The sequence below is a fragment of the Anser anser genome (assembly GCF_964211835.1).
Source record: "Anser anser genome assembly, contig: HAP1_SCAFFOLD_403, whole genome shotgun sequence".
NCBI lineage: Eukaryota > Metazoa > Chordata > Aves > Anseriformes > Anatidae > Anser > Anser anser.
The window spans coordinates 46,286-69,000 of NW_028153788.1; the positions used below are offsets into that span (position 1 = coordinate 46,286).

At 39.0% G+C, this 22,715-nt stretch overlaps 1 long non-coding RNA gene across 22 annotated transcripts in view; it reads right to left on the reverse strand.

Annotated features, from left to right (window-relative positions):
• LOC310891460 overlaps positions 1-22,709 on the reverse strand; it is a 68,984-nt gene extending 46,275 nt beyond the window's left edge. For 7 of the 22 annotated variants that reach the window (XR_014577584.1, XR_014577600.1, XR_014577601.1 and 4 more), the window contains exon 1: positions 3,730-22,709. This is a non-coding gene — a long non-coding RNA (uncharacterized lncRNA). The remainder of the gene's footprint in view (positions 1-3,729) is intronic. The other 15 variants (XR_014577591.1, XR_014577592.1, XR_014577593.1 and 12 more) reach the window with 11 other exon arrangements.
• Positions 22,710-22,715: the final 6 nt, after the last annotated feature.

Sequence of the window (22,715 nt, forward strand, 5' to 3'; positions counted from 1 at the left end):
GCCTGGCAGAGAAGGACCTGGGAGTACTGGTTGATAGGCAGCTGAATATGAGCCAGCAGTGTGCTCAGGTGGCCAAGAAGGCCAACAGCATCCTGGCTTGTATAAGAAGCACTGTGGCCAGCAGGTCTAGGGAGGTGATTGTCCCCCAGTACTCGGCTCTGGTGAGGCCGCACCTCGAGTACTGTGTTCAGTTTTGGGCCCCTTGCTACACAAGAAGGACATCGAGGTGCTCGAGCGAGTCCAGAGAAGGGCAACGAGGCTGGTGAGGGGTCTGGAGAACAAGTCTTACGAGGAGCGGCTGAGGGAGCTGGGATTGTTTAGCCTGGAGAAGAGGAGGCTCAGGGGTGATCTTATCGCACTCTACAGGTACCTTAAAGGAGGCTGTAGGGAGGTGGGGGTTGGTCTATTCTCCCATGTGCCTGGTGACAGGACGTGGGGGAACGGGCTAAAGTTGCGCCAGGGGAGGTTTAGGTTGGATGTTAGGAAGAACTTCTTTACTGAAAGGGTTGTTAGGCACTGGAATAGGCTGCCCAGGGAAGTGGTTGAGTCACCATCCCTGGAGGTCTTTAAAAGACGTTTAGATGTAGCTCTTAGTGATATAGTTTAGTGGAGGACTTGTTAGTGTTAGGACAGAGGTTGGACTGGGTGATCTTGGAGGTCTCTTCCAACCAAGACGATTCTGTGATAACACAACGCAGGAGTATTAACGTTTGCTATGCAGGAGTCCCTTTCTTAGCCAAATAGTTTTTAACAAAGGAGGCTCCCTATCACCTTAAGGGTGATCAGCAGAGCAGTGCAGAGATGCAGCAGCTACATGCTGTGAGTAAGAACCCTGATTGACCCCCCATCCATGAAGAGATACGGAAAAGGTTTTTGAGTAACAACCAGATAGACTCCCAGAGCATGATGGAGGCAGACAATTTTGAAAGATCTTCAACTGTATGAATTTTTGCAGATCAGTTAGTTAACATGCACTCACAGATGCATCAGCAGACAGCAAAGGCCTCCTTGGCTCCACAGAATAGCTTGACCTGAGCTTTAGGGAAGCTCTCTGGGGAGAGGATATCACTGTCCACTGAAAACAATGCCTCCCTGACAGCAGGATGGATGTTCTGCCAGGGTTAGCAGGAAAATTTTTCTCATGTTTCTGCCTATGTGAGTCAGGTTTTTCTCATATGAAAGGTCTGGAAATTCAGAAAGAGCCGGCATCGCTATGAACTTGCATCTCTAGCATGGTGAATAGCCCAGAAGGTTAAGAAATTTGGTAGGAGTTTGTAATAAATATTTATAGCAGATTTTGCTGCTTTTTCAGCTTTCCTGTCTGAGGTCACAGAAGAGACGCTTTTGTAGAGCAAGCAGAACAATCTCATCCATGAGAGAAAACAGGAAGATCTTTATTGCACTGTTTTTACAAGTTAGTGGATCCAGATTTTTAGGAAATGATCATCTGTGCTCACTGCAGGTATCTTTAAAACAGTGGGTAGTCATACCTCAGTCATTAGCCCACTTGTTTTGTTACAGAAACACAGCTCTATGAATGAAAGCATTGGTACAGCTAGGAGAATGAGATGGCGAAAGGTACGGTAGGACATAGGAGAGGGAAAAGAAGATTCACCTCAGTGGAGAAGTGGGCAGAAAAGCCTGGGTCTATCAGAGTTCATTCCCCTTCAGAAGAATAGAACCAGAAGTGCAGAACAGACATTGAATGGTATTTCACATGCCTAGAATGGCATATGTTAGTGGATTCAACATAGTCTTTAAGTTAATACTTTGTCTTCCTCTCTGACACTGAAACTGACAGACTCTTGCTTGAATGTAACTGACAGGAAAGCTTGCAACTTTCAAAAGTCTGCAAATTATTAGCAAAATCTTCTGGTAACAGTAGGGAAGTTCTGAAAATACCCTGCTAGGGGAGATAATGGAATTATCTGTGACTAAGAAGGCAAACAGCTACAAAAACAATGATACAAGCATACATCAGCCCATAGTGAGGTGGGAGGGATGGCCTGACAGACTCCAAAGGTCACGTGAAAACCTGTTTTCTCATGACTCTGCTCCAGAACTCAGTTCTTTTTCCACATCATGCATACAGGCACACCATCACACAACCCTGCCATCAGAGAAACAAGATTGAGCTCATTCAATCACTGAATTGGTATAAGATAGCATCAATTTGCCAAGCAGCATGACAAAGTTTCCCACTCTGGGCTACACAACATCTCCTGATAACTCAGAGTTCTCTCTGTGATTAGGTTAATCAGCTGGTTGCCTAAGGAACTGGGACTATAACAATCACAATGTAGGAGTAATCTTTTTGTACGTGTAAGGTCATGTCTTGTGTAACTTATCAATTTGTTAGCAGATTTCAAACAAAGTTGAAAGAGGAACATGCAATTCCAAAATAATCAAAACAAGCAACTAGGTAGAGGACACTATCTTCAGCATCTGGCTGAGAACAGCTTTGGTTAGACATCAGAGAACACAGTTGGAAAGCTAGTCTTGTAAATAAAATCAGCTTTGTTACTTTAGTTGCTCATTTTGTCCTTCAGGAAGAGAGAAATTCAAAGCTTTTTTTTTTTTTAATGAGATACTGTTGCCATATCGACTTTTCAGTGTACACAAATCCTATTGCTGTATCACAGCACATGCAAAATGTGGGACTAAACGCTTCTCTGACTATGTGACTGAACAGTAAGCAACAGATACAGCCTTTTGCATAAGAAACTGAGAGGCAACTACAAACACTGGGGCAGATAAGGTTTATTTAAGCGTTCTTGGTACCAGTTTCCTTTCTCCACTGAATTCTTGTTTTAACTCAGTTTTCACTTTACCCTTCACCTTTATGGAAATTCATTAACTTAACACAAAGAAAAATGTTTTCTTTGCTGTCTGCAGTAATTAAATATGTTGGCTTTTGCTTGCACTAAGATACGTGTGTGTGTCACTAACAGAAGAGCTTGCTGCTAGCATGACAGTTGGTATCATTGTCAGTGCAACTAGAATTGTGTTCCATAAATGTGTGACCCTGGGATCATACAAAGGCATCTAATTATAACAGAGGAACATGTGTTTTAGAGAAATAAAAGTTCTGCAAGCAAGAGGAAAACAGCAGCATTTTATGAAAAGCTTGGTGACGGTTATTTTGCTAATTCGCAGCCCCTTGTCAGGGCTGTCCTGAGTGCAAAGGTTCAGATATGACACTGTTTATGCAGAATCTGTTCTGTACTTAATGAGATAGAACTAGAAGCACAGCAATGCAGGTCACTAAAGAAAGCAAAAAGGCTTTTTTCACCAAAATTTAACCCAGCCTGAGAAATGATGTGAACTGTGACATGTTTCCATTAGACCCTTTTCAATCAAACATCAGTTAGCTTTCCTCTCACAAAGACATGCTGAATCCAAAATGGCCATATATTGCAAACTCCTTTGCTAATTAAATTCCCGTAAGAAGATCTCATGAAACAGATGCTTTGTAGAATAAGAGACTACGCTTTGATGCAGGTGTAGAGAAGACAGAGCACAGGTAGATAGCTGCTAATGCACTTGACAACTCCGGCTCAACTCACACTTGAACAATATTTAATGTCTTTTGCTGTTTTACCGAAATATTAATTTCCTTTTGTTTATCTATACTGTTATGAGAGACTATAGGGATTTTTGCTCCAGGTACCAAAATTAACACCAAATAATATAAAAGACTATCCTGCACTAAAAAACATTTTCATTTACCTTAGTGGTGTCTGGCAGAGAAGAGGAGCACTTTTGGGGGCTGAGTCATAGCAGAAACCTTCTCCACAGAATCCAAACCACAGTCACCTAGGGAGAATAATTCACAAGGTTATGTGGATGTCCATAAGTACTTTTTGGCGAGTCTGTCCAAAGATGCTCATGCTTTTGAATAAACCAGTCAGATCCAAAACAGCAGTGTCACCATGGTACCATGGAGTTGCATTGCTAACACAGCTGCTACCTGTATCAAGAAGACAAAGCCTAAGTAAGGACTTTCAGTCTGACTAAACAAAAAGAAATGAAGTAAGGAGATAGAGGTGAACAGACTCCTTGAAAGCCTTACAGCAAGAGGCAATCAAACCAAGACTGAAGCCCACATATGACAGCTGTGAGACTATATCATGAGCACCTAACACTAGCAACGCACACTGCTAGCTCAAGAGCAAGTAATCTATCAGTCCTGCATTACAAAACACTGGTAGAACTTTCTTTTCTGAAATACCACGTATCAGCATTACAGAGAAACAGTCCAGCACAGCAAAGAGATGGGTCGAGGAAGTAGCTAAGTGAAACCCTGTTACTGCCACAACTGGTACGACCAAGCACACTGAAGAGCAGTAGGAGTCACAAATGGATTAGAGCAGTTCAACAAACAAATAAGGCATTTAATGCTGCTTATACTGATTTTCAGACATATGCTTTTAATCTGGTTTCCGTATCCAGTTTCATCGGCAGTGGCTAAGCTGGTACAGTGACTCAGTCGTGCTTGAGTCTTAACTGTATTCCAGCTTCAGCCCCAAGGCAATGATGATACTACTCTCACCGTAAATGTCAAGGAAATAGTTAACAACACTTTAAGTTCAGAAAATTCAGTTTCATTTTCCATTGTTCAAGTGACAAGACTAAAAAAACACCATGAATATTTGAATTTAAAAACAGTACGGATGGAAAAGGACACATGCTATTCTAGGTTCTGTTTGCACAATACAGTTTCTTTGGCCCTTTCTTTGAAGGTAGAATTCAAAAAAGTCTCTCAACACACAGACTTTACTACACTCACTGAAACAGACATATGAACTTCTCTATCCAGTTCTTGCTGGGCACCAGGGACAAATAGCAAGCAGAATCATCAAAAGAAAAATGCAGCCATTACTCCATTTTAACCAGTGACCTTTAAAAAATGCGTAGTTTTGTAGTTTGCACAGAATGGATATATATTTAAACAGCAGTGGAGCGGATAGCTAGAAGTTGAGTAGGAAAAAGCTTGCTATATTTCAAGATGAAAAAAATGACATTTTACAGTAGTTATATTTGTCTCAACACTTGTACAATATATAATGCTTCCTGCCAAATGATTTTTGTCTAGCATGACTTTTTGAACTGACATCACTAACTTTCTTTTAACCTCAATATAAGAGCTTTTGAAGAACAAACTTTTTTTAAAAAAGTCTTAATTGCATAATAATGTACCTCAACCTAAATATCCTAATGTTATACAAAGTCTAGTAGAAGTATTGACCTTTTTGCTTCCTCCAGACATTACAATCAACATCCACCCCACAATTCCATCTCCTAAATTAACGTTTCTTTGTCAGAGTGTCATGTTTGTTCATTTATATGTTGTAGCTAATTGAAATTCTTCCTGATCTGTTATGCAAATAATTATCTCAAACAGAATTCACAGCCAGACTACACATAATCTCTGTTATATGTTAAACTGTACCATCATTATTTGCATCACCATAATGCTTAGATGTCGCAAATGATGCTCTGGTTTTCATCTGCTAGGTGCTGTACCAATGCAGTTAGATAATCTTAGCACTTCAGTATCAATAAAGCCATGTTTATGCTTAAGTGCTCTGTTGCTTGGAGCTAAGTACACACACACAAAGCATTGGATGAAAAGCAGAATGGTCAGCCCTTACTGTTTGGATGAAGGTGGGACATAAAATTGTAACAATTTTATCCAAGAACCCACACAATTTCAAGGGAAGGAACAGAAACTGAATTGAGAATCTACTGAACTAGGGCAGCAACCTTAAAACTTGCTCACAACTTTCAAGCATTTCTGTTAACATACATGCCACAGTCCAGACTAAGTAAACCTTAACTGAGTTGTGATAACACAGCTAGCATTTCCTAATTATACAGTCCAAAAAAGGAAAGAAAAACAAGGTCCTAGTTTCCAAATACACTTGAAATACTTTCTAAAGAGGAAAGGGAAGACAGACAAATAATAACATGTTAAGAACTTGCTGTCTTTATACCTAGCTTTTTCATTTATGTGATTGTAATCAAGAGAAAGGCACGTACCTAACAGAATCATCCGTTTTCACATCAGTGATGGGCACGGTGGGGTATATCAAGATTCTGAAAGAAGTTCCCAGGGGTGTACTGAAGCATCTACTTGAAACAGTTATTTTTACATCTTCCTGAAGAAGCATGGAGGTGAATTACAAAGTACAAGGAAAGACATAAGATTCCCAAAGAACAAAAGAGCTTGAATTTTATGTATCTTCTGAGGGAGGGAGGGGGGAACAAAAAAACACCATCCTTTCAGGTACAGAGTCATTCAAAAAATTAAATGGAAAAGTTTAACTAGGATAAGTGTTACTGCACCACTCACAAAGCAGGACAAATGCAGCAGGATTTGTGTCCACTGAGCTGGGATTCCAGGGGTATAAACAGGAGATGGAGTGTAATCAGGACTCTGAAGCTGATCTTGATGAGTTATTAAAAGGAAACATTCAACTACATCTACCAAGCCAGGCCAAAACCTTATTAATGAAGCAGTCATTAGTGTTCATCATTTCTCAATCAACTAGTGTTCATCATTTCTCGCTTCTTCAACTAGCTTAGGAAACTTTTATCGACATTACTATGAATTTCCCACTATTCTCCAGTAACAGTACAGGCCCAAGAGATGGGTCTGCTAATGAGGACATCTCTGCTTGTTCATTACTCCATCTTCACTGCAACTTTTAAGCACCACCTTTTATGCAACAGGGCTTTCTTCATTACCACCCGCCTTCTCTCCATTCTCTTCCCTAGCCTCTGTGCCACCTACAAGTCTAAAACCTGTGTGATACCAGTGCACAGAAAGTTACAGGTCATTTATGATCAAAGAAAATTTTGCAAATGATTTGTTTGCTGATTGGCACAACAGATGAACAATTTTTAAACAAGAAATTCTTGAGTAATTGGTTTGGCTACCACAGTCCATGTTCTCACTCGCTTGTGCCAGTTTATCTGTCAATAAGTGATCAATAATGACATTCTCCATTTGCTCAGCATTAACAACTCTGGAATTCGCCACAGCTATTCTAAGTATTTCATGTTCAAATACTGCCATATTATGAAGTAGTGCTATAAGATAAAAGTTACTGATACATATTCCTAACATACAGCCAACCTGAAGGATTTTTTGCCCAGAGATCTATATAATTAATAACATATTTTTCCTCATATTTTTCTTTCAGTAAACCACAATGCTGTTGCCAATTCATAATGCAGCTTCAAGACCTCTTCACGCTGAAAGATATTCAGGACATAAGGGCAAGAAAATATTCACCTAAGTTTAAGGTCAATAATATACTGCGTGAAATATATACCAAAATGCATTAACTGTAAATGTACCGTATTAAGTATTCCAGGAAGCTTTGCTGGGTATGCTTGTTTAACTTTTATATATACATACATACATATATACATACATGCACACACACATTTCCCCAAAAATATACTTCAATTCCCTGACTGCATTATCATAAAACCATTAAGATACTGTATGTACCTCATTCTTTGGCCTGATTGCTATCACATGAACTTTGAAAGAAACAGGCTCTTGTTTCTAATTAATAAAGACATAAAAGTTTTTATGTAGAAGGAAAACCTGGAGAGCTTATTATGCTGAATCCTGTTCAGAGCCAATGTGGTTTTGTCATGTGTATGTTAAACTGACACAGCCAAGTTTGGTTACACACCAGTAGAGCATCTGCAAGTCATTTACATACTTTCAAATGCCACAGTGATAAATACACACGGCTCTTGTGATGATCCGAGGGTTATGTCTGAAAATGAATGAAGAGAAAGCATTTACAAATGAGTAAGACCATTTACGAAGGAAACCATCATGGAATTCTTTAGACTGAAATTGTGGAGGGGTAGGAATGGAAAGGGAAGGAAGAAACATAAGACATACTCCTAAGGGCCTGAGCAGAACTTTTCATTTGCTCTCCTTATCTTAAAATTATTCCTACCATGTGCATACTGGTGATACATTTCATTTGTACTGTACAGACATTACTGCTTATCCATGGAAATACATTCAGACAGATGAAAAGTGGAAACAAGTTTGCTGATCGCACAGCTGCCATCACTACCTTCATCATAACTCTGCAAGAGAAAGAGCATTGTGGGCAGATTCATCCCAGCACAGATCTTGTCTACTCACAACCAAACTTCTGACTCGATCCTCACCTAGGGGATTATTCCCTGTCACACACCGAACAGGACTTCAGACGTTGATTTTAATCACAAGAATTAGCTTTAACAGCAATCCCAAACCCATCACTTCAGAGTAGTTGCTATTTAGACATACTTAAGACCTTGCTTTTTGCCTGTTTTGCTTTGAAGATAAGAATCCCTCACTCTTACTCCAGATCTCTTCTAAGGAGCAAGAAAAATGTCTACACAGTTGGATCTACATTCACACTCCCACTGTGGACAACTCCAATGAATAGTCCTGATGGTAGAATCACAGTTTAAGGTCTTTTGGAGAAAGCTTAGGGTGCTGGTAACCTCTAAAATGCTTTAATCCATTCATGTAAGCTCTAGAAAAGGACTTAAAGGATGTGATGTAAGTATGAGAGATGTGTTTGGACAAGCAGTTTGTATTATGCACTTCTTGGCCATTGCTTTCAGCCTCTTATTTTTTTTATAAGCAGAAAAATTGCTATAAATATTTAGTGCATATAGAAATCTAGTAACAGCCTCCTTTGAAACACAAAAATGTGTACACATGGAAATAAAATTTTAATTTGGAAGGCTATTATTGAGTTATACTGATATTTCTAGCTTTCACATCAACAGGAACTGCAAACTGATTCCTCATTGGTGACACCTCTTGCAAAGAGTCAAGTGATTGCTGGACACTTTCTACTTAAAAGTTATCAGCATATTTTGAGATCTGGACTTAGGCAGCTTATGCTCAAAGTATTTCCAGTCAGGTCCTGAGAAGTGTTCCATTCAACCATTGCCAGATGTGCAGCCCTTAGCTGGGCAGCGATGTACCTCAATCCCACCTCAGAACCACTCTAGAGTAGAAGTAGAGATGAGAGAAATCCCTGACTAGCTTGAGGATTACATGAACAAAAATAGCTGTGACCCCTTGCCACAAAGTCTTCAGCAATTACAACCTGTAGGCCTGGCCTAGAAATTGCAGGATGACCATGATGGATGGGATGTACTGCCTTCATGCTTTTATCAGGGGATTGGAAAAAGGGAATGAACTGTTTTTGTCTTGTCTATTCTCTCATTAATAGCTACGTATTACTATAAATTGAATGTCACACTGACAGTGTGAATGTAGGTCCAGTTTTGGATGTTTTCTCATTCCTTAGAGGAGACCTAAGTCTGTCTGAGCACAGTTTGCTGAAACGCTGCTGGGAAAAAGAGTGTCTAGAAGAAAAAAGGGCAACAATAACAGCAATAACAAAGGTTGAACCACAGATGAACAAGAATACGCAAACTGAATGTCTCCTTCATTTTTCTGCAAATTAAAAATATGATGAATAAGATACAGCAAACATCAGCTATGTAACTCAAGCATGATATTTTTAAACTTTTTATTTCTAAGAAGCATTTATGGTTTCCATGCAAACTAAGAGTATGCTTCCATGATGGTTAGAGTTACAGTCCAAATATTCCAGAGCTCCAGAATCCAAATACTCCAAAATCCAGAGCAAGTGGTGGTCATGAGTAGAAGTGGCACATTAAACAGGACACTGTCCTTAAAATAGGACATATCTTATATGATATGTCATATGACATATGACTTATGACTTCTTAAAAAAGAAGTTTTCAAACAGCTAGCTTTGTACATGTTTCTAGGCACATGCATGCAGACAAGCGCGCAGTGTTGGAGCAGTACTGTCAAACCACTCATTCTGCCAAATGACAAACTTCTGGGCACTTGGCCATGTGACTGAATACAAGGATGAGTCAATCATAAATCTAAAGATGTTCAAGGAGCTAAGCAACCAAAGGGTTTACATGTTAGCGAACACAAACACACTCAAAAGTCATTTATAATTGTTGTATATTTGTAGGAATTTTGACAATCCAGCATGGCAAATTGAAAGGAGCTCTTGAGGACTAATTTCGCTCCTGATTAGAGGTTATTAGAAAATCAGCCATAAAGACAAAGCAAATACAGCACGAATTCCTTAAGAAAGAGACAGTAGTGTCACAAATACTGCAATGCGAGGGGGTAATAAAAGCATAGAGACATTTGTAAACATGTAACTCTTAAAGACAGAAGACGAAGATAACTTATTGGACTTTGGTTTTGAAGATTTCTTACTATGAAATAATTAAACTGCATGTCTTCTTCTAAGGAACTCAACTCTAAAAAATATATATTTTTTTCTTGGTATTCGTTTTACCTTTGCAATACGAATGTTTAAAAAAATTCCAAGTCCACGTGCAGTGTCTTTCAAAATATCGTATGCAGATAAAACTGGAATAGAAGCTACTGAGAGACTTCTGTTGGGTCAAGATATCGCTCATGCCTAAGTTCCCAATTCCACTTCAGAAGTAATTCCTCTTCTGTTCATTCCTCTTCCCAGTAACTGCAGGTTTAGTAGGGATCCTAGATGTTTCAGATGAGAAAGAAAAAGGTACAGAGACTGAAATGTCAAAAACTGATCACCATTACCACTTGTGTCTTTATAGAGTATTACAGCAAGATACAGGCTTTAGTTGAAAAAAAAAAAAAGCTCAACAAGCTTTTTTTTTTTTTATTTCCCGCTTTCAAGAATGTTTGTAGGCTCCAAAAAACACAGCCTAAGGAAACTATGCAAAGGAAACTGTGTGGTTTTTGTGGGGAAAAAAAGTCACCTATGTTGACAAAGTTGGGATATTTTCTTTGTCTGAAACTGGCTAATTGGTCTGAACCTATGACTTTTGCTATAGTTATCCAAAAAAAAAGTCAGGAGCTTGATTTTTGGAACTACTCTTTGGTGCACAACAAACATAAGTGTCCCAATTATATCCAACCTTCTCACACCACAACCCACAAGCATCTGTGCTCCCGTGAGGGTGTACAAATATATCTCAAGACAATAGACTCATATGTGTACTATTGTCAAGGTGCAGCAAGCAGTAAAACACTGCTTGTGCAGTGATACAGAATGAGCAGCCAAACAACATTTAGGCTCAAGTTAGACACCCGCTAAATGTCTGGAACAATCTCCCATTAGGATTAATGAAAAAAACTAGTTACTAGTAGTCCTATAAGGCTGGGAGATCTAGCCTTCGGCAGTATGATGGAACTAGAAATGATTATTCAGATGACAACCCCCAGTTCCAGCTCAAGACTCTGAGCATCCTCTCAGAGTTTTGAATGTCTGTGAGACCAAAATGATTAGCTCCAGGAATATGCTCACCAAATTACTTAGCACAGATCCATGCTACAGCCGCTCCTTGCGCAAAAGTTCCAGCACCAACACTAGAACACGCCCACACAGCAGCACTTTACACATGACAGAAGGTAGCCAGGCTTCCAGAAGATGCCACAGCCATGTCAGCCAGCCTAATGTGTTCTGATGTCTAGAGCACAGTCCCTACAAATAGGATGATCATAACTGCATTCAAAACGCGCATGTAGTTTTCCCCATTCTAGCTCACCTCCATCATGTCCTCCACCATCAGGCTTGAGCTTCCATTACTAACTTCTGTTTTGTCTAAGTACTTACAACAGAGATCAGAAGGGAAAAAATCTCCTACAGGAAGGTATACTAATTTAGTGAAAACCTGCAGGGACTCAGTAAAATCTGCAACACAATAAAACATGCCCTGGAGTATTCAGAAGACTAGCAGGATTTGAGAGAAAACAGGTTCTCCCAATACATCACTGCTCTTCTTTGCAGAGGCTCATCTCTGTGGAAAAAAAGCAACATTCTGATTTGTGAAATTGATCCAATTTTTAACTGGGCTGCTGTCCAAAGTCATGTAACTTCCTCAATTCATTTCCCCATTTCAGCTTTCTGGAAGTAGCTTCTCTCCACTGACCAAATTTGTTATTTTGGTCATTCATCATTTCCCAAAGTAATGAAATGTTATTAACTTAGGGGGTGGGGGCTTTAAACCACAATTCTTCACAACAGTAAGTTTACTTCTTCATTTGCAACTGATTAAATTCCAAAAGCACAGTGTGGAATTTTCTTCAGCTCTCAGTTCACTATTACACAGATTAAATGATTTGTCATTGCCTGCTGAGCAGTTATAGAAAATACATCCTGAAAAGTTGTGTGGAATTTTAAAGCTAAAGCAGTATTTACATAACCAGACTAATGAACCTAACACCTCAACCAAACAATTTCAAAGCACCAAAAACTGACATATCTATACTCAATACACCAACATTTTACAAAAAAAAAAAAGAGAAAAAAACCATTTGCCACTTGACAGGAGCTAAACAATGAGGTCTCATATAACATCATTGAAAGACCAAGCCAAGGAGTATCGAGTACAGCAGCACAAGTCCCTTCTACCTCTAGTCAAAGACCAGCAGCTTAGACATATAAAGCCATTTAGATTTTCAAGAGCACTTAAGCAGGCTTGGCACTTAAAGCTAAATGAAAAAAAAAAAGAAAAAAAAGGATTTTAGGCATCTACACTGGTTAAGCACATTCATTCAGCATTCAAATGTAAGGTCCAATTTCAGGTCTCACAGCCAGAAACTGAACTCAGTATTTATACATGTTTCTCTCCCAAGAAGTGTGGCGAAATGCCACACTATTTTCCAGTACATTCCAGCCCTGTAGAGTCTGAAGGTCTGACCACATACTCTTTGGGTGCAGAGAAATCCTGTCCTGTTGTTCTTGATTTTCAGTATACTAACATGGATAGAGATTATACTGAAGAATAAATACAGAACATGCAACCCACACTATTGAGAGAAGGCGTCCCTAGCCAAAAGTGTCATTCATGCACAAAGTGCAATGCAACATACATCTAAATTCCAGTATTCACCTAGAGTCCTAGAAATCTTAAGGAGGTGATGAGAGCACCCTTTCAGGAAATGGTCTTGCCAGAATAGACTGTTTCTGGTACCTTCAAAAGATAGAAATCTTACCACAGCCACGAAGAAAAAAAAAATGCAGCAACAATATAGAGGCTTGAAGATTCCTTTGAAGATCCCCAGCTCCTCACGACGCAGCTGGCAACACAGCTGCCATTACCTGTTCTGTCCCGTGACCAGAACTGCTTGCTAGGCCAGAACTGCTCTTCAGACTCTGAGCAGCAGTGGCCATGAGGCAGTGCCAATGGACAGCCTAGCTTTTTCTGTTCTGCTTATATTACGCAGAGAAACAACATCAGACAGAAGGATTAGAGCTTCATAAACTGGATGCCTTCATACTGAACAGGCAAAGGAAGAGCTTGCTTTGGGCTTAGTAACAACAACAAGATGTGTGTCTAAGTTACTAGCGTCAGCAAAGCCTTCAATAATAAGCCAGAACAAGAAAGCTTTTCTTCATATTGCACGATTTTACATTTTAAAGAGACATTAACAGATATATAGAATACATAAACATAATAATGAGAAAATTACTTGCACCTCTAAATCCTCTGGGTTTTAAAATGGAGGATTCCTTCCTTGTTTTAAGCACATTTCCTCTGCACTTCATGATGTAGGGGCTCCCTGCTGCTTGAGAAGTTTCCCTTTATAGAATGTTGAACAAAGAGTTTGGAAAAGTTTTGATTGATAATAGCTTACATATGGTGTTACAGAAAAGAAGTCTATTTTAAGTATCTTTCTTCTCTGAGAAGGGATTTTAAAGAGGTGCCATGTGTTCCAAACTTGCTGGAAACACGTTGAGCTTTTTCTCAGAGCCTGCCTCTTGAACTTGCTCTCTGACTTACTATGGAAATGTGCAAGTCCATCATAATCCTTACTAACATCTAAAGTAGTACACTTTATTTCCTACACTTGTGAGGTTTGGAGGGTAGGGCAGTACTGGAGCATAACAAGCAATTCTAAAGAGGATTCCTTAAACATTTGTATACTGTTGTCGGATATATGGACTCAGAGCAATATATATATTTCTTCCATATAAGCACAAAGAACAGGAAACTCTCATCATTCAAGCCTACTCTCCTCCCTAGTGTAGGAGTTTTAGAAAATCTATAATACATTATTACAAGGAAATAGGAATTGTAGCTAAATAGACATTGTGAAAAGGATTTGATCAAGAATCAGGGAAAAGGAGCATGAAAACTTTTTATTAAGATGAGTCTTCATGTCCTTCTCACTTTTCATCAAGATTTAATCTCAAAAGATAATTTTAAAGACATTATACTGACACGTTGCCTTTCAGATAAGTTCATGTTTCTGACCGTAATCAAGGATTCCAGGAACTATTCTTTCAGCAAATAATAGGCAGGGAGGACACCATGACTTTCCAGCATTTCAACCTTCATGAGAGCTGTCTGGCAACTTAAATTTTACCTCAGATTTCTAAGAAAAAGAAAGTAAATAGAAATGCTGCAAAATCTAATGGGTCACATTACTTTATGAATTTTTCTAATATTAGTCATACAGAAGGGTGAAATGATCCCAAGTAATTTTACTGATTACAAAAATTTCCAAGATCAAAGTAAGATTATCCTGATCAAAGAAGCGTTAGTTTGTAGTCTTTTACAAATACTCTTGTCAGTATCTACAGCTATGACGAATTACTTGGAACAATAAAATCATGCAGAAGATGGTTTTCTTTTGTTTATGAATTTTCTGAAATGTGCTCTATAAATGCATTACCAACATTATTCATGTACAAAACTATTTGTTCATGGTAGCAAGATCATTAACAGTGATCTGTCACCTGTGACTGGTCACTCTATAAACCGGACAGTGTTTCTGTTTTCTGTGCATCTACAACTTTGGTAATGGAAGCATCCTAAAGCAGTTCAAAGTGGCTGAACCATTTTGGTTGGTGTGAACTAACCTACCTTCCTTTAACCATAATCCAGGGTCAAAGTTTTCACTGATCAGCAGAGATATGGATACAGAAAGATAACTTTAAAGTCTTATCTGATTTACATTTTTCCTCTATAAAAATGTATGGTGCTAAATTTTTTGTAGTATTTGCTCACTTATAAGTCATCTACTTTACTTACCGTGTAGGGCTTTTGACATTGTGATCAAATATAGGAGGTTCATTAGATGACTCTTCACTGTGATGCAAAAAAAAATGGTGGTCATCAAAACAGCAAACTATGCAAATTACCAATTTTTTTATTAGACTACTTCAGCACTTGCATACTTTTTCCTAGCGGCAACATGAATTAACTGCAGATTAATTTCATGAACATACAAGGTCAAAGTTATCTCTAAGGTACAGCAAAGATTATTTTGGTCTAAATTTGAACTGCCTGAACTTCAATGCAATATAATAAAAAAGTCATGTGCATATCACCCATCCAGAGTTCAATATTTTTGAAACTTCAGGTCAAGGACAGTATTTGGTGGTATCTTCTGTCAGATTCAAATACATGTTTTAAGGAATTTAACTTCACTGAACTTGTTTCACTGAACTTGTAACACAAGTAAGCAAACAAACGAACAAAACCCATCACTTTAGCACTGGATAATGTTAGCATCATTGTTTGAATTGTGACTCTCAGTCTTTTAAGTAATGGGCAACTGTCTGTACTGCATTTATAGCAATAGCTCGTACTGGGTGCATCAAAACCATCAGTTTAGGCAAGAACCCTGGTACAAGGATAGAGTTGAACTTTACATCATCATCATGACATTACAAAGGACATCAGTATCTCAGTATCTCACTGCCAGCTCTTCTTTTTAATAAGTATTTTTACACTGTGATATTTTCCACACACTTGAGACATCTTTATTACTCCTCAGTAGAACTTCCCTTTTACCTCCTAAGCAAGAATGCAAGTGGAATTTTTTTAGACATGTGGCACAGAGGTATTCTGCGGACTTAGGGCATAACAAGGAGCCCACCCACAAACTCCTTTTCCCTGACACTTCCAGCTCCAGGAATTATGTCTACAAGAAAGGCAATTCATTTCCCTGGAAGCAGGAAACGGATAAATGTTACCACCAGGGAGTACTTCATATTCTTCATAAACAGTCAATTCAAGCCAGTGCATGCAGAGTCACAAGTGTAGCTGCTATGCTAAGGAAAAACATATGCTTTCCAAACAGAAGCAAAAACTTTCCAAAACTGTCTTTCAAGATTCTTTTTCAGCCTAAGCCAATGCAGTCTAATCAGAGAGTCATTTGGGATAATCATGCAAAAATGTCTGCCACAACTGGTGCTGCATTGCTCCTTGCAGCATTTTGGAGCAGCTTCCTTTTCAATGAGGTACACTCATTACATCCTATGTTCCCGTTCTTTCCCCGGAAACAATCCCTAATCCACAAAGCCAGTTTGCCTGAAACACTGTTGCTCCATTCCTTGCCTCTGCTGCCCCACACCACGTGAAATATAATCACTTCAAGGAGGAGTCAGATACCACATTTGACCTGACCCCCCTTTCTTATAAACCAGACAAGCTTGTGGCCTAGCTGTTTCAGGTCAGAACATAGTTGGGGTCTTGCACAGCTTGAAACATTGCACTTCAAAACCTAAAACTGCAATTGATAGCTTCAAATCAACAACTTCAATCCACTGTTTCACAGCAACATCCTTCCTTAAAAAAAAAGATTAAAGATAAGAGACAATAAGATGTCTTTTGAAGCAAGTCACCGAACAGATTTACCAACTGAAAGTTCATTTGTAACTAAAATGACTGTGCACATACCTCCACATAGGGAAGTTTACTTACTCAGGAAGGCAAGAGTACAGCCTGTAAAATAATTACCAAAATTGTCTATAACGTTCTAGATAAGGGAACACAAACTCTGTAATTTAAATACAGAGGCATTCATCCTGATCTTATACCCAAGAGAGCATTACAATTCTGGCCTTTGGGAAGATATAACTTTAATAAATACTGAGGAGTTTTGTAGGTAGTTATACATACATTTAAAATATATATATTTAAGTGGAATACTAAGAGACTGTCAGTGGTCCTAGTGTATTCCAAATTTTCTGGGTTGCAAGGATTAGAAATATTGGTAAACTCCTTAGAGTACTTTAAATCTCCCATAACCATAAAAGGTAGAAAAGCTTAAGCCTCAGGTGACAGCAGCAGGCAGAATTGCATTTAAAGGTTGTGACTTACAAAGTACAGTTTGACAAGGCTGCTACCATCTCCTTAAAGCAAGGTATATGCCCCTTATGAAAAGGATAAGTGGATCTCAAATACCAACACAGATGAGAAGATACAACTCCTTTCTTGCTTCCGTATGCAGTCATATGTATATCACCTCCGCCCACAAACTTAAGTCAGCACTTAACAACTCCCATAATCAACTGCCATGCCCCACATGGCTCTGAAACCCCCATTTCCTAGAAGCACAGCACTGGACAATATACACCCCTAGCCCTCAGAGAAAAGCTTCAAAAAAGATACCCTTAATGAACGTATGAGCTCTGAAAGCCAGAATAAAGGAAAAAAAGCAGCTGGTTTTCATAATTTGTTTTTGCTAACATTAAGCCACTTCCAGGATTTTTGGATGCATGTGATCAGCAATACTGAACAATGACAGAAAAATAAAGGGGAAGATCAGTATGTAACACCAGGACACGGACTGCTATGCAAATCACGATCTGATGCAATGAGATTTATCCAGGGCCAGCGGGCTGCCCAGTCACTGGTTCAACTGCAGAGACAAGGCTTCCCCAAGGGAGAACTGCTGCTGTAAGGCAGCACAATCCTGCAACTGAGTATTGCAGGGCTGATCACATGCAGAGAAGCAATATAAATGATTTCTTGCACTTCCCAAAGCTCCTGACTACTGGGCAAGGCTGATACGTGAGCAAAGGACCCAAAGGCTTTTGAGCGGTTCACATTATGGGAATCTGGTCTAGGACAGGTTATTTTAAAATAAAAAAAAGAAATATCAGAGAAAATAAGTATTTGAGGAGGAAAAGGAGAGGAGCAAACCTTGCTTTACTTGCAGTTGCTTTTAGTGTGAAGCAGTTAGCAGCATTGTGCTAACTTCTGCCACATGCGGATCCTGAGATGCAACACATTCTGCAGCAGTACTCTTTAATCATGAGGATGAGCATGGTAAGTTTGTCACCGCTGGCTATTTTCTGTTTTCTCTAAGAGAGCTACAGAGCTCTTTTGTGAACCAGAAAGCTATCCGAAGCAGGGAGTACCTTCTGCTTCCCTTTTCTAACTTTTCAGGAACAGTTAATGAAAAGTTTGGATCGGAGCTTATAAATATGATGAAGCTTTGAGGTAAGCTATCAAAGAAGAGCTTGCAAGAGAATGATAGCAGTATTCTTCTATTTTGCCAAGTAGTACAGTACACAATTCTATTCCCGAACCAAAATACTGTGTTACACTAATTCAAGCTTTGCCCCTTTACATGAGTGTCCTACACATACCTCCTGCCCACCATCTTGACTGCCAACAATTCTGAATTTGGCCCTCTGCACATCCCAGAGGGCTGTTAAATAGGAAAGAATTATAATGTAGAAAAATAGGCCACTGATACTTAAGTCTTAAATCAATATTAGAACAGGAAGCTTTAGTCTGGTATATAGGTCAGCAAACTATTTGAAGCACAAACATTGGGCAATTTGATTCATGAAGAGGGCTGGCTCAGAGCCCTCTGCTGCTCTCAAAAAACTGCAGCATACAGCTGCTCTGGGCAGCCAGGCTGTCCCCACGTACCACCTAAGAGACCATTTTACTGTTCCAATACCATGCAAGGGTAGAATGGGTCTGGTTTCATGGGAAGCTGAGCTTTGAACTGCACTCAGAAAGAGGTAAGTCATTGTTCCTGGTCTGTGACAAATCCACATGCACAGTAAGACTGGAGAACATGTTCCAAGCAGTTCTTAAGACATACCAAACTGGGAAACGGACTCACACTTACAAGAGCAATCTGAAAACAAGAATTATAAAGCCTTCAATGTGACAGCCCCTCTGGTCAGGGGCAGGAGTGTGTGTGTGTGGAACAAAACACCAACATTTCTAGACATCTGCAAAACTTAGCTCAGAACTATGCAAACCATGGTAATTCTTCTGAATATTTGGTAGGACACCTTATATTGTTAAGTGCTCAGGCTCCTTAGTGAACTGCAGCCCATTCTAAAGCACAACGAAATCAAAGGGAGGCATTTATAAGACTCTGAATGGGTATCGAGTCATGTCCTATGTGAGCTGACTTCAGCAGTGCAACTGCATAATACCATTCACTGAGTCACTGAAAAACCCTACACGCTCATGTCTTCGGAAAAAGTCAAATGACTTTGCCTTTACTTTTACAAGGAGAATCCAGAGTTAACATTTTGAAAGGGCATAAGCAACTTAGAAATCCAAAGTGCTTTGTTTTACAAGTCTGATTACTATATACTTGCTTTCAGCAACTGGGATTTGAGTTCTTGTATTAGTGTTGTATTGAAAATCTTAACTTAGGTCCTACAGACAAATTTAGAGACTTAAAAAGGTAAAGTTTACCTTTGTTGCCATACACACTAAAAATACAAGAGATAGGTGAAAAATCATGAAAAGACACAACAAATGATCAGACTTCCACTGCCTGCAGCACCTAACAGAATGCTCTCTAGAAAACATATTTCCACCCTGTAGAACAATATCTGAGATTATATTTGGTGTTACTTGCTGCAGATGTGAAGAACTATTTAGTACGTTTATTCCAATACAGAACTGTGATTGAAAATCATGTTCTTGCAGTGTGCAATGTTACTCACAATGGTACATGGTTTTCTCTTTACCACCCCTCATATCTTGATCAAAAATAGAAAATACTGTCTTGAAAGCCTAACTCAGCACACAGGGCACATCTAGACTTAAAACAGCTCAAAGAGCACAGTGTGTAGTGCAATATCAACATCACAGTCTTCAAACATGACTGACAGCTTGGTATAACAATTGACAGTAACATTTATTTCCTACTTCTTTTCCCAGGAGATGCTGTGTGATTCAGGTTTGAGTTTGCTGTAGCCTGTTTATAACAGGTATATTCCAATCCATCATAGAAGGAAGTCCAGCTAGGAATGCTTGACTTGAATGGACTAATCCAGGTACAGTTCTGATTTGTTTGCTTGATTAGGACTGAATCTCATCTATGAAGTACACCTGGCATTCATCAAACTAAGCAAATACTTACCTTCAACACGTAATGCAGTCCCCCTACAGGCTACTTGAAGCCAGGTGTGTATTTAAGCAGCTGATTAGATCTGTCTTTCTGTCTGGCCTGACAGAAAATATGAAGCAGTATAGCAAACACAATAAAGTATAGCTGTTCTTCTGGAATTTCACTACATCTGAGAACTAAGCATGAAGAATGTAAGCAAAGTGAAACAGTGCTTAAAAGGCAGTATTATTTTGCCACATGTCATGTATTTACAATGCCTCCTGACCCCTCTGAAGAGTTAAAAAGAGCCCTGATGACATAAATTACAAGTTCATTCAGTGACTTACTTTGTGAATTATGTTGGATGCAGCATTTGGAAAAAAAACACAGGAAAACGTTTGTGTGCAATCATCAATAATCAGGACTACCAGGTTAAGAATATCTGAAGTTACAGCATCGAGCCACTTCTCTTCAATACCCTTATGTTGCAAATCACTGTGGACTCAGTCAAGGCACATCACAATAGCACTGTCAGGACTTCATGAAGAAAAGCAACAGAAATGTGGCCAAGGAAAATGGAAATATGTAGAAGTGCACATGTGGATTTCAAAGCGAGGAACACGGAGAACTGACACATACTTGGGAGAGGGATGTACAATCTGGATAAAATCTCCAAAACAATTCTTCAGATCATTCAGGAAGAAAGCAAGAATGGTAAAACAATTACATATGGTGCTGTTCACAAAGAAAACAGGAAATATAGTCCACTAGGGAGAAATATAGAAGACTACTAAAACAGACAGCCCGTTGGGAACGCAAATAGGAATTTAAAGGGGATGAGAAACAGATTCCAAATTCACCCACTTCAGCTCCTACAAACCAGCTACAGGGAAAGCAAGCAACAGATCTAATTAAATCCTCTTTGCTATATAGCTTATTCTACACTCAAATGGTACAGGGACAGTTAAGCAGATGTCCAGAAAAAGGTAAAATATATATGTATCAGTAAGAAAAGATCATGTAGAGGCAAGTTACAGGGGCACTGTCTTCATAAAGCAGCACAGAAGCTGAAGACAACAATTAAGCATTTGTGCTCACACAGTTGGCTGGATTAGTGCTTGGACACATTTTACGTATTGAATAAACTGCAATGCAAGCTAGGAATCCATTTACAGAAGAATACAACTAGAGACATACACAAGAAGGCGTGACCTGTGATAAGGCACTTTGGTCAATTTTTAGAATTGCTCGCATCCAGACAAGCTTTAACTTCAAGTGCCTGTCCTAGCAAACGCACACAGGTAGAGTAGCAACCAAAATTCATGGAAATCTGAAAACAGGAAACTAATGTTTCTTTGGCATTTCTGAATGTATGAATACTATATATGTACTTTTTTTTTAGAAGCTTTGGGCATAATCTTTCAAACGTTTCAGCACAGAAGAAAGAAATGATTACTTAATATGCCATAAAGAAAGCAAAATGAACAATTAAGGGAAGAGCATGCTGAATATAGTATAAAGACTAAGAACACAGGGTTAAAGACAAAGTGAAAAGTGGTAATGTGTCACTGGACAAAAACAAAACGTTACACATAGGGGCAGCAATAGCACCAGGGAGAAATCTCAAGTACTTTTTGCTATTATACTTAACAGTTAGGAGAAATGAGATCCTGCAAACAAGTTTAGGAATACATACATAAAAGTACAAAATGTTAGAGGAAATTATTCCAACACCATATAAATATAGCAGGCTTATCTGGAGCATAAAGGCAGCTCTTGTTAGGCTGAGACACAGATGTTTGAGACAAGACAATCAAAATTTTGACACTCCAAGGCACAAGACTGAGTATCACCAGTTAACTTCTAATTAGCCACCGTACAAATTCGGTTGCAAACTTCATATACTGGCCCCATGAGAAGGTAATGACTGCAGCTAAAAAGAAGGAACGAGGGTCTTGCAAATGAAGACTTCAGCAAACATCTTTGCATTTAAGTTTTCTGAAAACTTCCTCAACTGGGGCAAGTCACAGTAAGTCCTCGAGGAGCTTTCTTCCTCAATGCAAAGATTATTGTATTTTTAATCAATCACAGCTTCTGTTTCTTATTTAGGTTGTCAATCTACTAGAGAAAAGAAGAATTTCTCATATGATTCTGAGGCAGTGTCCAAACAAGAAGTACAACACGGAAATTTGAGAAAAACACTCAAGTGACTTTTAGCAGAGATCAGCAGCTAGAGAACAGCATCCAGCCAGAACACTGACCCTCACAGTATTTTTATTTTGTTCAGTTTTTCTAAACCTACTTCCATCTCAGGGCTGTTACAGCTTCTGCTCTGGACAGTCAGAATATTTACAGTTTCTTCTTTATTTGAATCTCTCACATTGCCAGCAACCTTCGATCCCCTTCCTCCCTCTACTTCTGCTATTATAATTTTGCCAAAAGGAGCCTTAAGGAGATCTCCAATACAATCCAGAGACTAAGTTACATCCAGCTACCCCTGCCCCAAACCCACATGCTT